The sequence below is a fragment of the Balaenoptera borealis genome (assembly GCF_965194805.1).
Source record: "Balaenoptera borealis genome assembly, chromosome: 3".
Lineage (NCBI taxonomy): Eukaryota > Metazoa > Chordata > Mammalia > Artiodactyla > Balaenopteridae > Balaenoptera > Balaenoptera borealis.
This window is the reverse complement of record NC_138866.1, coordinates 158,499,572-158,517,141: the sequence shown is the minus strand read 5'-3', so window position 1 is coordinate 158,517,141 and position 17,570 is coordinate 158,499,572. Positions and strand designations below refer to the sequence as shown.

At 42.8% G+C, this 17,570-nt stretch overlaps 3 long non-coding RNA genes across 5 annotated transcripts in view; 1 reads left to right on the top strand and 2 right to left on the bottom strand.

Moving 5' to 3' along the window:
- LOC309625960 overlaps positions 1-17,570 on the bottom strand; it is a 431,996-nt gene that overhangs the window by 57,833 nt on the left and 356,593 nt on the right. The gene's annotated exons all lie outside the window — the stretch shown is intronic.
- LOC309625974 overlaps positions 1-17,570 on the top strand; it is a 247,575-nt gene that overhangs the window by 85,613 nt on the left and 144,392 nt on the right. The gene's annotated exons all lie outside the window — the stretch shown is intronic.
- LOC309625973 overlaps positions 3,359-17,570 on the bottom strand; it is a 31,051-nt gene continuing 16,839 nt past the window's right edge. Inside the window, exon 2 of the long non-coding RNA XR_014242857.1 lies at positions 3,359-17,440. This is a non-coding gene — a long non-coding RNA (uncharacterized lncRNA). The remainder of the gene's footprint in view (positions 17,441-17,570) is intronic.

Below are 17,570 nucleotides of genomic sequence, written 5' to 3'. Positions count from 1 at the left end.
GCCTCGGAGCAGGTGCTCATCCATAATCCCAGAACCACATATGAATGGGTCCATGAAGCAAATGTGACCGCCTTCGGGCTTCACTTTCAGTAGAACCGTGCAGGTTCCTAGGACAGGAAGAGGCCATGTCCCTGTTTGTTTTAGAAAGATATTTACAAAGATGTATTCAATACCTAAATCTCCGGGGAGGAGTATAGATTCTTGCTTATTGTGCTCATGCAACACGTACATGCACGAGATCTGGGGGTGTTGCATGTTGCGGTTAACCTGCGAAGGTGAGGGCGGGGCAGCCAAGCAAGGACGTCAGAGGCGCATGCGCTTGGGACGTGTGCTGAGACCAGGAATAGGGTCAGCCCAGCTTTTTCCCCGTGGTAGACTCTGATAAGAAAGAAATTTTTTTTTCCAATGCACTTAGGAGGAAAAAGTAGCAAAAGGAAAGAAAGCATTTGAAAAGGCAGTAATTGCACTTTGCCGATTACATATGAATGTAGTCTCACCACAACTGTAAGTCCCTGCCCCGTCATTGGAGGACACTTAACATTTTGTGGAGCTGGGATATTATGACATAAGGAGACTCTGGTTCACACGGGAGAGGAGTGATCGTCGCAGTCCTCTCTGCCGTGGTGGAAAAAGGAAATGGTACTCCTCATATATCACAGGTTCCCTGCCCGGTCAGAAAGAGAAAGGCAGAGAAAGGAAGTCTTCCTACACAGGCACAGGCTAAATGTGAAATAGGAGATGTTTAAGAAAGGTGGTCTGATCACACTGCAGGAAAGGAGGAAACAGAAGCGCACACATGGGGGTGTTCAGACCTACTGGAAGAAGGAGGCGGGGGAGTGAGGGAGCGGCCGGGCGGTCATTGCCCTGGGAGACGCGAGATGCCCCCAAAGAACTCAGGGCAGGGGAGTGATACCAAGAAACAGCGCCTTGGGATCCTGAGTGTCTCCTAGTGGCCAGGCAGCCCTCACTCCAGACCCAGGAGGGAGAGCCGGGGACTGTCCTCCGCCTGGCGTGGCGGCTGGTCCTTCCGTGCGCGGGATCCCTGTTTCCTTTCTCTTTTCTGCTCTTCACAGTCCCACTGTCCCTTTGACATCGGTGATTTCTCCTCACTGCCCTTTGCTGGTTGCCGGAGTTTAGGATCAGCTGCACTGGCCGTGAAATTGAGTATTGGGAGGCGGGGAGGGACAGGAGAAAATCCTGCTCTGTGTTTACAAGGAAAGAACTCCCAGTGTACCCATGGCATAAATAAAACCATAATCCTTCCTAATTCCGAAAATTTTATACCGTTTCCATTTCTAAAAGGGATTGAGTTAGTTTACAAGTTATAATACAATGCAAAATAGTTAAACATGTAGTTTGGAGGCTTTAAAGAGCTGAGGAATCATCTAAATGCAGCTAAAGGATAAGACTATTACCTGTGATGAGAGAATATTAAACACGATTGCACCTTTAATTTTATTTGAAGATTTTTGGCAGCTTAGAAAAAAAAGGAATATGTCCAATCCACAAGTTTTCTTTTCTGACAAGAGAAAATGCCATCATTATTTGCAGAGAGTCTTGCCCTCTTCTGGAATTAAACTTAAGCAGAAAGTGATGACATGTATTCAAGAACACTGTCACAGACTTACTGCGGGCAGAACTCAAAGGTGACGCCTGGGCCATCATCCACACAGCTCCACACTCAGCAGCCGCCCACGCTTCCCTTCGACCGTATTTACAAAATAACCCACATAATTAATGTGCCAACATCAACATCTCAAAGCCCTTCATTTCTTTGTAGTCATAAACATAGCACCTGTGAGACGATAGTGTTTATTAACAGGTATTCAAAGTGGAGGTGTCACAATAAATTAGTGGTAATGATCCAACACAGAGAGAACTGAGTTTACAGTCACATGTGTTTTGAATGGGAGACATTTGAATGGCTCCCTTACTATGTGCAATGGATCCCAGGAGCAGGACCATCACAGAAGCAGACCACAGGCTTTTGGCAGAGTTATCAGAGGTACTTGTACAACTCCCCTTTTTTTTTTTTTACTATGTTAACAGAAGATAATTGTTCCGTGTTTAGTTGCTCCCACCAAAGCAATGGTAATTGTTTAGATGTCATATGTTTACTAAAAAGTTCTTACTTACCACCAAGAAGTGGGCTGGGGGAGAAGAAAATGTGGAAAATGGAATGGGATTGGTAAAGGCTCACGATGTTGTATCTTCTCCTTTTAATCCTGATTAGAAGGAGAAAATGGTGGAACAGAAAGGATTCTCTGGATTTTCAGGAAATGTGTGTTTATTCTGAGGCTGTAATTTGAGAAGTCGAGCATATTCTGTTACCCCTGGGGCCACTTCCACAGGCTTCCCTGATACTAGAGAACTGATGCTGGGAGAATGTCCATGTGCTTTGTGTACCTGCAGTGGTAGAAGGACTTTCTAGTTTCTAAACCTTCATGGTGGTGAATGCTACTTTCTTGTGGAGAGTCTTTCCCTGATTAACACGCTTTGGGGTGAGCATCAGTTTCCCTACTAGACAATACAACCGACCCTAGAATCCCCAACATCAACCCAATACTGGCTGAGCCTCAGGGCTGGAGCCGCTGACCAGCCCAGGCAGCGTGAATGGCCACGTTCAGTCCGCTGGGTCTGGGCCACGGGCAGAACCCAGTCATTAGAAACCCTTATTCCCTTGGTGCAGCGGGGTCAAGGGCAGAGTTCTCACAAGCTATTTATACTGCGGCAGGAATTCTCTGCTCTCAACATTACCGAGGTTTACATAAATGGTCATTAGGAAAAAGTGACTGCACTGAAGAAAAGTACATTCTGTACTTAGAAGTGTTTTGCACATATTCCAAAACGGTTGAGAGGAAGGCGGATGGGAGGGGGGAGATTCTCACATTTTTGGAAAATCTCACATACATACGGCTTTCATTAACGTTTAAAAAAAAACCCTCACTATAATTAATACTGCAAAGTTGTACACATCTCACATACTACACTGAAGCCTGCACACCCAACTGTGAGAATCTGAAAATATAAGTTTCACAGGAAGAAATTCCACCTATCTGGGGTCTTAAAGGAAGGATTATTTCCACCATACTCCCTTTCGTGATGACTTTAGGGTTTTTTTCTATTTATGATCTTGCATGCAGTTTTAACAATACTTAAATCAAAAGGCAGTAAAAATCCATTCTGCAGTCCAAGGCCAAAGTATACTTTTAATGCTTCAATTCGATCTAAGTTAACAGTGTCGTACACTCTACCACTAACATTTTATCTGCCCTTCAAACTTCTCAGAAGTACTTCCCTGGAATTGTGTTCTGACACCAGTTGTACTCTTTTTGGAAGCTCTGGGGATAATCTTTGGTTTTCTTTTCTTTTTTTTTTTTTTTAAGTGTTTTTGTAATTAAACCCCCTTGGATAGCACTTTAAATAAGTCTTATTCTTTATACTAAATTCTACATAAAACTTGAAATATCTTGTGCTTCCATGAGTTTTAATGAGTTTAATAATGTTAATATACTACTTAATAATCGCTTGCTTCCCCTAGAAGGTAATGAAAAAATAAATATGCCCTTGAAAACTAAAAGGCATTGAAGAGAGTCATTGTGATATATGTTGAAATATCACTTTTTATTATTGCAAAAGTATGTGTGCTCTACCCTAGGGCCCATGGGTCTCAGGATTGTAAGGGCCCTACACTTGAAGCCTAAGGCGCTGCATCGCCTTCTTGAAAGTCTTATTTGTTGTGTGTTTGAATTTGTACCCTCTGAGCCCCACCTGGCCGTCTCCCTGCCCTGAGTACCCCCAGGTGCTCCCTCCCTTTTCCTGCTGCCCTGCCCAGCTGCCCAGTGTGGGCAGAGGCCGCGGGTGCCCAGGTTCCGCTGCACCTGAGGTATGGGCTGGGGCTGTGGGTGTGGACAGGAGCGTCTCAGCGCATCGCTTAGTCGGAGCCTCAGCTGCCTCCAGGGTGAAAATCAGACAGCAGCACAGTCTTAGCTCAGTGAGCTCCACCCTAAACCCACACGAGAGCCACTGATGATTTTAAATAGAGGGAGATCCAATTTGTGTTTAGAAATATCACTCTAGTTAGAATTCAGAGAATGGACACATTGGGAGACCAGTTAGCTGGTCACTGGAGGAGCCCAAGCAGAGAGTTGAAGTCCTGAACGAACTGAGGTAGCCCCAGAGCAGATGAGGGGGAGGGCTGGAGAACTGCTGGCTCTGAGGGGGTGTGCAGGGAGCTCCAGAGCACCCCGCACATCTCAGAGAGCAGCCGTCAGTAAACATGCAGGCTTCATGTGGAAAGGGGTTGGTTACAGTAAAAACTCCCGAGCATCGCAGCTGGTGCAATTGTGCCCTATTCTAATGAACCACTCACTTTCCTGTCACTCTTCGGCTTCCCATCTGTCACTGATAATGCTCCTGATGTTGAGAAGTACTTAGAGGAAATGCTTTTACAAGGCAGGGAAAGCCAGAGTTCCTCATTAGTGCTTAAGTGCTGTGTACATTTATGGCGATGGCTATTCCTTTGTCATGAATATTATCCCATTACATCAAAATGCTTTATAGGCCTTTAGTAGAAAGCCACTACAGACTGAAAATTCTAATTATTATTATTGCCATTATTATTATTCTGATTTTTAGAGTATTTGTAGAATTGTCCCATTTAAGGGACAGTTTATTACGAGTTTACTGTCTTGCATTTCTCTTTTCTAGTCTTTCCAATGCTCTTGATTTCTCTTATAATCCTTCAGTTGTTCTCACCAATGAAAAAAGAACCTATTAAAAACCTTTATATTCACAGAATATAAAGACATGTATTTATTTTGAGTAAGCCCTTTTATATCAAACCCGTTTCTTACAACAACTAAATAAGAGCATCTGGTTGATTTTTTATCTAAAAATCTATCTAAATCAGGTAATATTTATCAAGTGTCCTCATTTGTTATAAAATGGAGTATTCAAAGAGAGAAAGAAAAGTAATCCAAGATAATTGATAACAATGATATATCTTTGGCATATTGTCTGTATGTTTAAGCCACTTTCTAACAGCATATTCAGAAATGTAGACTCTGGTGGCAGCTAGTAATTTTAGGTGAACTAAGTATTTTTAAAGATATGAATTTTTTCTCATATATTTTTTGACATATAATAAAGTCCATTCATGAAACTCTAAATATCCTTGGACTCCAGTTTCAGAACATTAATTGTTAGCTGACCAACACCCATTCTCCTACCTCTGGTAGTTAAAGAAGCCCAGATCTCTTTAGGGAAACCTCCTTTCCTGTTTTGAGGGAAAAGACTCCAAAACTAGCTCTGGTGGTGGGATCAGTTGGCTTAAATGGATCGGTATATCCCATGCGCCTTGACCGTGACAGTTGCTTCAGATCCAGGCAGGTAACCCAATGAGAGTCAAAGAAACATGAGAAAACGCGGGCTGAAACTTCTGGTAAAGATAAGCTTTTGTTCTTCCTCTGGGCTTGGTGGTACAGGATGAGAGGCATGGGGCTGTCCTATGAGGGGAGCCAGCGGGAAGGAAGTGGAGCCTCTGGGTCTTAGTAACACAGTTTTTGTCCTGAATCAAGTCAAACCTGATGCAGCGCTACTTATAGACATTTCTGTCACATAAGCAAAGATTTCCCTTTTTCCTTATGCCTGTTTAAGTTTGTTGGCACATACAACACAAATAGTCTTGAATGATGTGCATTAGCTTGGAGACACTGGCCCTAGTCTAAAGAGGTGCTTTCTTTTTTTAAATTTGCAAATGTTTTCGCTTTTGATCATGTCCTATTTGAATGTGGTGTTGTTAGGGATTTTCAGTATATTTTCCAGTTTTTTATCCTTCAGTGATAACTGAAAAGTTAAGAAGAGGTTACAGCAAATCAGGTACACCCATGATTAACTCTTATAAACATATTGAATCCTGGAAAGTGCAGACATGAAGCAAAGCGAAATCATAGAAGTAAGATGTTATCAAATGCTGGGCCATTTGATAATGTGCAGCCAAAGAAGTAGAAACATTTGTGTGGGGGGTTCCTGTAAGAACTAGAGGTGAATAGAATTCAGTTTAGGTTTTCAGGTGTAATCCTTCCTGTTTCCACTGCATACATGTGATTGAAATGGACAGTAGGAAAAATTTTTAGATAGAGTAGATTTCTGAGACCAATACCGGGTGGAGAAAGATGGTTCCTGAGATCCTCACACACAGTTACCTGTGGCGAGAGGGCAGAGACCTACTGCTTGCACAGGACCCATTTCAAGTGTGAGGTCTGTTGTCAAATCCTGGAAGTACGGGGTCGGGAAAAAGAGCAAAGACTTGGAAGCAGACCCTGAGGGTTTGGAGTCCCAGTTGCACATCTTCTGAGCTGGCTGTTACCTTATGCAGCTTACATAATCCTCTGAGCCTCAGTCCCCTTCCCCGTAGAATGGAAATGATAATAGTAGGCTCTTCACAGGATGCTTGGGTGATAAAGTTAGAACGAATCTAAAAAGCAGTTCTGAGCACAATACTTGGCCCATGAAAATTGTTCCCTGAACGTTGTTGCTGCTGGTCCGCGGTCAGCCTCTGGTGACCACACTGCAGGATTCCCTCCATTTCGGGCTGCCTGCTTACTCAGTTCAGCTCCCTCACCCTGGAGAGGACTGTTCTGCAGGGTAGGTGAGGACCAGGGAAAGACAGGGACAGGGGCCCTTCTTGTTGAGCATTTTAAAACATATCTGCTATATATAAATCAGTAACTCGGTAGTTACCATTCCAAACCCTCACTATTCTAGTACCATTTTAATTTTCAGACAGTTGACTGAGGTAGAAGTCATGTGAGTAAATGTTTTCAATTCTCATAACCTGAGTCAGTTCAAAAGCAATTACCACAGAAATGCTGATCCAATGTAGAAATGGTTAAAATGAGATTCTCTCAAATAACCAGTTCTGATCATCTTTAGCAACTTCCCTAATTGTAAAGGGTTGACTTTTTTTATTAGAAAATATCATAATGGATGCTCTTGAAAGAAAAAAGGGGAAATGGTTAACTCGTTTTAAAAATTATTTAAGATATACAATTTACAAGTTTACAAGTCATACTTTCTAACCAGTACCCTCTTTTTAAAATTTTACTTCCTTTATTGAAGAGTAAAAGCCTATCATACTCTAAGGTGAGTCAATATTTGTGTGCTCAGCTCAACTTCTCCTTGGACATTTCAAAATGCAAGGTCTGCATCCTGCATCATTTAGATACTAATATTGTACAACTCTCATATTAGAGCTCTCCAGAGAAACAGAGCCAATAGGGTATGTTGGATAGGAGATATATGTGTGTGTGTATATATATATACACACACATATATATCCGTGTGTATATGTGATTTACTATGAGGGATGGGTTCATGCTGTCATGTAAGCTGAGAAGCCCATGATCTACAGGGAGAGCCGATGGTGTAAGTCCCAGTCCAAGGACACTAGAAGCACTGATGTTCCAGCTCAACAATCAGGCAGAAAGAGCAAATCCAACCTTCCTCCACCTTTTTGTCCTATTCAGGGCTTTGAGGGATTGGATGAGTCCCCCACATTGGGAAGAGTCTTCTACTTTACTCAGTCCACCAGCTCAATGCTAATCTTATCAGGAGACACCCTCACAGACACAATGTTTAACTAAATGCCTGGGAACCCTGTGATCCAATCAAGTTGACACATGAAATTAACCATCACACCTTGGGAGAAAGTCTCTGTCTAGGCAAGCAAGTGCAGGTGTCATTGTAACACTGTCCAGGGAATTCCTTTTCTATCACCAGTTCACTGTACTCTTTTCTCACCAGAATTTCTCTTTTTCCAGGATACATAGTCTATATAAAGCAGAAATATCCTCAGAAGTAAATATTCTTGAAGAAACTTAATCTCCAGTTTCACAGCAATGAAGATGACTGTTAAATATGCAAACATTAGGTCTTTATGGTAATCAACAAAATACATTTCCAACAAGCTCCAAGCTCCAAACAAAAAGCAAAACTGACAAAATCATTTTTTCTCCTATGATTTTCTACAATAATTACCAAATATAATTTCTTCCTGTCCCCAAGTTAAACTTTAGCAGATGTAATATAGATAACATAATAAACAAAAATATTAATATATATACAGAGGTAGATTAGAAAGATAATTTAGATAATAAAATGAAAATCAATAATTAATTGAAGTCTTGCCTGATGACAATGTTTCTCCATTTGAGGAATTAAGTGTTAGCCTGGGTGGAATCGTTTTGGCATGTGTATGTGTCCATATGGCTCAGAGCAAAACAATAAGGCTAAATGTGTTTCTGATTTAAGTGAAAAATCTAGATTAAAAAGTCAATCACCTTTTCTTTTAAAATGACACAAATTCTTCCATCATCTTTCAAAATTAACCACTGAAGATCTTTCTTAAGGAAGTTGAATTGATTTCATCTTATTAATTAGTTCTAATTTTTCAAAAGAATATGCTAGTTCTGCAGTTATGCTTTCATATAGCTGCCCTTTATAAGTGCCGACAATCATATTTCTGCTTTCCCATGAGAATATTTCTTAAGATGGACCTCACATTTTATAAGGACAAAGCCACCAGCACCTGTAGTTGAAATAAGTCCTTGGTAGCATTGTGCTTTCTCATTTACATAGCTGGATAAACCATCTATGCAGAGTATAAATAAACCATCTATGCAGAGAAGAATACAGGATCTTCTGCTGAAACTTATTTACACATTTTTTTCAAAAGGTCTAAAATGATGAATTCTACAAACCAAAGAAAAGGAAATATGTTAATCCAATGTCATGTACATATTTGCCAGATTAAAAAAATACATAAAACAATTCTTAAAAATTACTTCACTGGCCAAAAAAAAAAAACCAAGAAAAGAGAATATATCTTATCTAAGAACAACTAAATGTATATATTAAAGGTCTACAAATTTAAGCACTTGAGGAGGAGACTTAACAGGCTATCAGTCAAGAGCTGCCTAAAACACAGGCTATTAAAAGGGACTGTTATCCCTTTTATGCCCTTAAGGGCATTAAATGTCTAAGGCTCACTCCTGAGACTCAGGAAGGTCAGGATGAATGGGAGGGTGCCATTTTGGATCTTGGTTACAAACCCCAGTGGGTGGGAGTGTGGTCACATGCTCATTTTCTGCTCATGACACTAAGTTGATGTGGTCTCCTGGATGGTAATTTGGCCACATCCAGTAAACCTGAAGATGGGCATTCACTTTCACTAACTAATTGCATTTGTAGATATCTGAGGAAAGTCTCAAACTTGTTTAACTCATTACTGACTGGGGGATTTTTGCAGAAACTAACGCCTATGGCCAGCAATTTGTTATGTAAGTGAATACTGAACCGTCTCCAGTCAATAACATTCGGGTAACAAAAGACGTATTAATATGTCTCTGGTCAATAATGTGTTAAAAAAGAGAATAAATAAGCAAACTGTTAAAAAAAAAAGAGAGAGAGAGTGAAACATCAAGGAACAGAAACTTAAAAGAAACAGAAAAAAATCTTGTTTACAAAAAAATATAAATATCCATAAAAAATATGATAAAATGTTGCCTTCTTGAAATAAGGACAGAATGCAAGAAGAGATAAAAGGAACAATCAGATAAACAAGAAAGAGGTTTTTGATATGAAACATGGGAGCAGGCCTTTTTTTTAATGTGTTAGAAGATGACTGGGAAGAAAAAACCCAGAAAGCAGAATGAAGGAAACTGGGGTTAAACCAGCAGAGAAGGACGGAACTTCTGGAAATAGGTAACAGAAGAGTGTTTCAGGTGATTGTGGAGTGAAGCCAGAGTCCAGATTGGGGCAGAGGGCAGAGGGCAGAAGGCTGCCAGGGGCACCCAATCTGGTGCCACCCTCCCCTGTTGTAAAGGCTTTTTTTTCCCTTTGGGAGTGTTTCATTCTTCCCTAAATTCTAACTGAACACATTAAACTATCATCAACCAATCTAATACACTGACCTTTTTTTTTTTTTTTTTTAATCTTAATGGAGCATAAACTTAGTTGCTTTCTGAAAAAAAGGTAACATTTTTTGAGGTCTCACATATACAAAACTGTAGCCTGTCTCCTCACCTTTGATGCCTTTGTTTAGAAGCTGCAGCGAGACTCTCACCATCTCAGTGGCCTTCGTGGGTCACCTGAGCTGTGCTGGTGGCTGCAGCTCCGAGGGCCTCCTCCTGGCTTCTACTTCCAAGACCAAAGCTGCAGGAGCAAGCACTTCTGGGCTTGCTCAGGGAGCACGTGCCTGCCTTCTGGACGGGAAGGTAGCCTGAGAATCCCTTACAAACCCACAAATTCCACACACAGCCTCTTAAAAAAGACTGGCAGGAAAAAAGATCCTTTACTACAAGCCCTGTGCTTAGAACTGGTCCAAATGAGCATAATAGGAGAACAGAACTATAATTGAGGAATTTTCATACAACAAAATACTATACGCCAGTTGGAAAGAGTGCTCATGTGATAGAATATATTCAAACTATTGTGAAAAAACCTACTTGAGAAATGGAATACACAGTGTGCTAACACTTTAATTTTAAAATAGGTGAAACAACAGAGAATTTATGAATACACAGATATAAAAGTAGCATAAAATAGGAATGGAAGACAAATTCAGGGTACTGGTTATCAAGGGGAGGATGGGCTTGACAAGGGATTCCACACTTATCAGGACATTTTAATTTCCTGAAGAAGTCTGAAGCATGTAAGTCACACTTGGAAGACCTGGGAGATCTGGGCATTCATTACATGATTTCCCGTATCTTTCTTATACTTGATAACGAACACTGACAATTTCAACTCGATGTGAAATGTAAAGTGACCCCATCACTGTTACCATTGGTGCAGTTTGTGCAGCTGCACCTCCTGGGGGCCTGGAGGAGAGTCCGGTTACCCTCTTCATCTCCTGGCCCAAAATGCACTCAGTGAGCATTTCTTAAATTGAATGGAAATACTCACTTCAGCAACACTGGAAACTAAAATTAACATTCCTTCCAAAACTCCCAGTGTCACCTGGTACCAAATTGATCAACCTCTTGCCTCTCCGTGGTCTTTCTAATTCTCGTTGCTATGAACTAAATGTCTGTGCCTCCCCAAACTCTTATGTGGAAACATAACCCCCAATGTGATGGTATTAAGAGGTGGGGTTTCTGGGAGGTGATGAGGTCATGAAGGCAGATCCTTCATGAAAGGGATTAGTGCCCTTATAAAGAGACCCTAGAAAACCCCCTTGCCCCGTCCTCCATGTGGGGACACAGCAAGAAGGTAGTTGTCTATAAGCCAAAGAGAGAGGCCTCAGGAGAAACCAAACCTGCCAGCACCTTGAGCTTGGACTTCCAGCCTCCTGAACTGTGAGATATGAATGTCTGTTGCTTAAGCTACCCAGTCTGTGGTATTTTGTTACAGCAGCCCAAACAGACTAGGGCACTCAGCCTTCCCCAAATGTTCTCAGGGCCCAGCAAGGACATGCTCACACACACTAGATTATTTCACATTACAGCTCCGAGAATCACTTTGTGTCCTTTTACTGTGAAAGTCAATGGGAAGGGCAGGTGCAGGTCCCAATCAATAGTCCTGGGTCCAAATTACTAGGCTAAACTCACACTAATTCAGCAAACATACAATAAAAGGAACTTAAAGAAAACAAAATCATGACATAGTCCCTGCCACCTTTCCATCCATTTCTCTCTTAGGCATTTCTAACAGTTTTACAAAATATTGCTGGAACCAGGAACATTAATGCTTTTCCTGAAGCTAGGGTGGCCACAAAATTCTCTCAAAGCCTAAGGGAGAAGAAATACATAAGATCTACTTGTCTGGAATAATCTCAGAACCATCACAAATTGATTTGTTTAAAATAAAAGCAATAGATAATTTCATTCCAAAGAAAATCACACACTCATTATAATCAGAGATCATTAGCAATTGCTATTAGAGAGTCAAATCTGTGTTTGTGATTTTTAGACATTTTATTGCCTGAAAGAGAAGACTTGAACTAATTGAATTTTTAAAAAATTCTATGTGTTGTGTTTGTGTTGCTTTTTTTTTTTTTTAATTCCAGAACCATGTTAGTTCTATTGCCTTTTTTTTTTTTTAAAGGAACTCCTTTATTTACTTATTTATTTATTTATTTTTGGCTGTGTTGCGTCTTCGTTTCTGTGCGAGGGCTTTCTCTAGTTGCGGCAAGTGGGGGCCACTCTTCATCGCGGTGCGCGGACCTCTCGCTATCGCGGCGTTTCCTGTTGCGGAGCACAGGCTCCAGATGCGCAGGCTCAGTAGTTGTGGCTCACGGGCCTAGTTGCTCTGCGGCATGTGGGATCTTCCCAGACCAGGGCTCGAACCCGTGTCCCCTGCATCGGCAGGCTGACTCTCAACCACTGCGCCACCAGGGAAGCCCCTGTGTTGCTTTTTTGAGCCATCAACCTAATAGCAATACCAGCTTGCTGTGGGTGGCACTCAGAGTAAGGTATGACGATCACGTGCACACAAGTAGAAGATGGTATGATGTTCTGATGTGGTCACACCATGATCTCAGGTGTGAGTCTTGGGCCACCTTTAGCCTGATCTTTGAGTGATTTTCTTCTTTACTTTCTTCACTGGGAGAAAGCTTAATGCCAAAGACTTACGATCAGGACATGTCCACAACATTCTGTGTAGAGTTTTCCTGCTATAAAGTGATACAGGTTATTTTAAAACAAAAGAGTGAAATAACTTATTGTTCATACGATCTTCTATATCCATTTTTCAAACATGACTTATAATCTTATTCAGCGAAGGAGATGGAATTTTCTCCACCATCCTGTGCCATAGAAGACCTGTGAGTCACCCGTCTACTGCGCATCCTATTTCACCACCTCCTGGAGCAGAAGCTTGACCTGCCACAGCCAGCCTCCACGCCCCCGACTCCCCTTCCCTGAGCCGGCCGCTGGTCCCATGCCCCTCTGTCTTCCCATCCCCTTCCTGGTTCCAGCTCTGGTTCAGTGCCCATGGCCTTTGCAGGGCTTGGGGGAAAATGTAGGCAGGTAGAAATAAATAGTGTGGAGCTGGGGTGGGATGGAAGGGCAGATCCCATCAGGCCAGGTGGCCAGCCACTGTTACGATAGTTGTCGTATTACTGTCACTCTGAAAGCAAAATTTACCGTCGTAAACTGAGCCCCAAGGACCCGTTCCCCTTTTTCTGTCAGCCTGCACCCTTGAATGCAGCTGGGTTTCCCTGCCTCTGGGGTTGCTCTGAAATCCTAAATGCCATAAGCAATACCCGATCCTCCCACTGCTTAAAATACTAGAGTCTGCTTCTTCAAACTCCACTTCCAGCTCCTTGTCCAGCTTTGTGGTTTCAACAAAGGGGAACCAAATGTCTCAGCCTGTTCTGATAGAGGACTTCTCTAGTAAGACATTGGGACTTTTGATCCTGTGAACTTGGTCTCCATTGCATTTTCTGTCTCACTGCTTTGTGTTTTAGTTGGCTTCCTTCTTTTTATTATTACTATGGTCCAATCAGACATTTAATTGTCTGGAATCCCAGCTGATTGATACAGCAACTTGCTCCAGAAGTGGAATTTCTCTGGGAACATCCACATTCATTTCCCTCCTATTTAATCTTGTTTTTCAGGAAAGACCTATCATCTACCCCTCACAGTACTGGAACCTTTTTTTTAAATTCTTATTCTTCAGAGCAGGATCTCCTAGTCTCATATGTTTCTTTCTTAAAATCCTTGAATCAGCTCAATGGTACAGGTACCAATTTTAATTGAGTGGCACAGAGAACAGAATATCTCATCCCAGGAGCTGCCGTCATAAGCAGAGTTTGTAAAAAGGTGGCAGGATACTTGGAAAAGTTTTGAGCAACCTCTGTGCGTGAAGGCAGCCTGATTCCCATGTAGCTCTCTTAAGATGCTTACAACCAACTGCTTCTCCTGCCCTGTTTTGTTTTTTTTTTAATTTTGAAAATCACATCCATTACAGCAAGATTTAATAAGAGAGATTCTAGTCAGAGGGGCTTCGCCAAATGCTGACCTGAGTGTTTTTCTGAGGCACAGGATTGAGAAGTTTCAGGAAGGCTCTAAAGCACGCATGCCAAGCCCGGAAGTACATCCAGAGCCCCTGCCCTGTGGAGACCTGCGTGAGGTTTCTCCTTCCTTGGATGGGCCCCTCCCAGGACACGGTAGAAAATGAGGCTGGAGAATCCTCCCAAAACACACACATCCCAGAAAGACTAGAATGTACTCACTGAATGCAGCATTTATAGTTTAACTAAATGTATGATAGAACCCACTAATCCAAAAACAGCAACAACAAAAAATAACAAAAAAGCAAAGCCCCATGTTTTTTAAAGACTGGGCAACATTTCCAGAAGCCAATTAGTAAACTCTTACACTCAGCACCCAGATTTGTCATCAACCTAATCGTCCTCAGCACACAATTACTAAGTAGCCACATCTGCAGGGTGCTGTGCCAGATGCGCTTGAAAGCAAGCTACTCTGTCCCTGCAGGACCTAGGCCTTGAGTACAGATGCACCAGACAGGGGCACTCAGACTGTACAGTACACACACACACACACACACACACACACACACACACACAAGCATGATGGCTAATTATTCATGTATGTTTTGCAATGAACCGGGGTACCCCTGTTTCATAGAACTGAGAAAAGAATTTGATTATATGCCATCATATTGCACAATGTCTACGAATTAAAACCAAAGGTTTTCAGTACAGATGGCAGCGAACGTAGATCTGGCTTCCTCTGTAGAGCAACAAATCATATTTTAACTGCTCCAGAGAAAAATCATTATACATAGTACTCTTATATAGAATCTTTTTGTTCTGTGATGAATAGTTTAATACAAATAATTACTCCCTAATCTATATGGTCAGAATGAATTTTTCTCTATTTCTAAATTAGGTTTTATTATGAGTTGTCATCCCTAAATTTTACTTTACTGTCAGTCTCTGGAACTTCGCATTCTGATATTGCCCCCAGGTGAATCTATAACTCACCAAAAAGCTCCTATAACAAAAATTCTATTATTTGGATGCCATTTACTATTGTGCTACTGGGCTCTGCTGGAAACGTAGGTCAAGAGCCATTACCTACCTGTGTAAATCGACGGCCCTTTACTCTGTTGGCTGCTGAGGGAAAGCACCAGGGCCCTGTAATTAGCCAGCAGCTAATGTGCCCGCAGTTAATGGAATTTTACTGCCCGTTCTTCCGCCAGCTCCACACAGCCTGGGGCCGCTCACCTCCCTTGTCTCTGCGCGGTGGAACACCCCTCTCCCAGGTGCTGGCAGGTTCCTCCCTCACTTGCTGCACCTCACTGCCCCACCACAGCCCCACGTGGCCCCGTCACCATCACGCTTCCCAATTGGCTGCAGTTTGGGGTGATGTTTTGTCTTTCTCAGCTAACAAGAATGTAAACTAAATGAGAACAGAAACGTGTGTCTGTTTTGCTCACTTTTATAGCCCCATGTCTAGGCCAGTGCCTAGTACATAGGAAGTGCCCAGTAAATATTTGTTGAATTAATTACAGTCCAATGTGCTCTCAGATACAGATTTTGAAAGTTAAATGTGACTTCCATTCTTCTACATATTGTATCACAAACCTTCACCAAATGGTGAAAAGTTGAGAGGCAAGCACTCAACTTTCTACTGTCTGCCTTCCCCCGCCTTCTCCCAGGGAAATCTGGGGAGCAGGCATCCCGTGTCTCTGGTCACCAGGAGAACTAGCCTGGTCACACACCTCTGCCCCTGGCAGGTACCCCAGTCCTTGGAGGCCTGTTGAGTGGGGCTTGTGCGTGTGCCCGCACCAGCTCCACCCGGGGAAATACATCCTGTGAGATTGGCAGAGCACCGCAGGCTGGATATGCATGATTCTTTCGTTGTGGCTTATCTCTGGGCACCTGGAAAGGCTTTTAGGTGTGTGTAATGTACAGTGCATTTCTTCACCAATTCACCCTCTCCTTTGTCTGCACAGCCCCCTGCGCTGAGCCCAGGGACCAGGACCACAGCCCCAATTCTCAATTCTCAATTTTAGGCTGAGGGTCAGTGAGAGGCAAGGATCCACCTTGTTTGAATGGGGCCATGGGAACCAGGTAGAGAGAAGGGCAATCTCCTCCCTCTTCTGGACCATCATTCTATTCCGTCTGGCAGTGATTGGGAGCCTGCCATCCTGTAGGACAATCTTAGGACCAGAAGGCACAACAGTGAAGGGGAGGAAGCTTCTGTTTTCATTGAAAATAACACGGAGGGGAGAATAACATTAAGTGAAATGAGGCATAATTTTAGGTAGAGGTAAGTGACATGAAGTGAATAAAGCCTGGGATATAAAATGTCAGCTCTGAGGGTGCCATTCCCTGGATTCCCTGGGGACCCGGGCATGTGACATGCAAAGCTCCTGAATAGGGCTCTGAGCAAGGAGTAGGAGGTGGCATCTGAGGTGCCCAGGCCTTTCATTTTAGCTCAGGTTCCCAGAGGTACACCTGGAGATGAGGATTCCCTGGGGAAAGTACCCATTCAAGACTCCTCCCAGGAGAGCCAATATGGGGGTGAGGGGTCAAATCTGGAGGGGAAAGTGGTGACGCTCAGGGAAGTCCCAGCCCCAGCCTGTTTCCTCAGGGTGCTCTCAAGACCCTGCGGCCCTCAGAGTTGGCTCCACGGGAGGGAGGAGTCAGGGCTTCCCCACACGGGCTCTGGCCCCGGACACACTGAGGACTGTCCTCAGAGCACAGCTGGCATTCACAGACCAGGGGGAGGGGGTGCCCTAAGGAGGGGGGGAAGAGGGTGCTGGCCTGGGCGGGAGCTTAGTGAGGGGAGAGTGGTGCAGGAGGAGATGGGAGAGGTGGGTGGCAGAGGGTGCAGATTTGGGTCTCAGTGGGGTGCTTTGGAGGGCCAGAAAGATTCCTATTTTATTTTTAAATTATTTTGGAAACTAAAGGGAAGATGGTTTGCAAGGGGGGAAAGGTGAAAGCTGGGAGATACCACATAGAGAGGCTTTAAAATAGTTCAAGCCCTTTACTTTTTTATGCTTCTGAATTTAATTAAGAACCAAGACCAATATATGACACTTGAGATTCTCTGAATGTCTATCTATTCTATCTCTCTATTTATCTATCTCTATCTATCTATCTCTATCTATCTATCTATCTATCTATCTATCTATCTATCTATCTATCTATCTATCTATATCTATCTATCTATTTTCTACCTATCTACCAATCTACACACACACACACACACACAGAAACATAGTATTTTATTCTGATAATTACTCATGGAATCCCACCTTAAGCTAAACCAGGTTTACATTTCAAATTACAGGAGACAAGATGACCTTCTTTTCTTAAATGCTCAACATCTCAGACATACTGTCACAGAATACATAAATGACCTTTTATGAATGTTTTGGTTGAATATCTCTTACAATAAACCTGCCCAGGGCTTCCCTGGTGGCGCAGTGGTTGAGAGTCTGCCTGCCAATGCAGGGGACACGGGTTCAAGCCCTGGTCTGGGAAGATCCCACATGCCGCGGAGCAACTGGGCTCGTGAGCCACAATTACT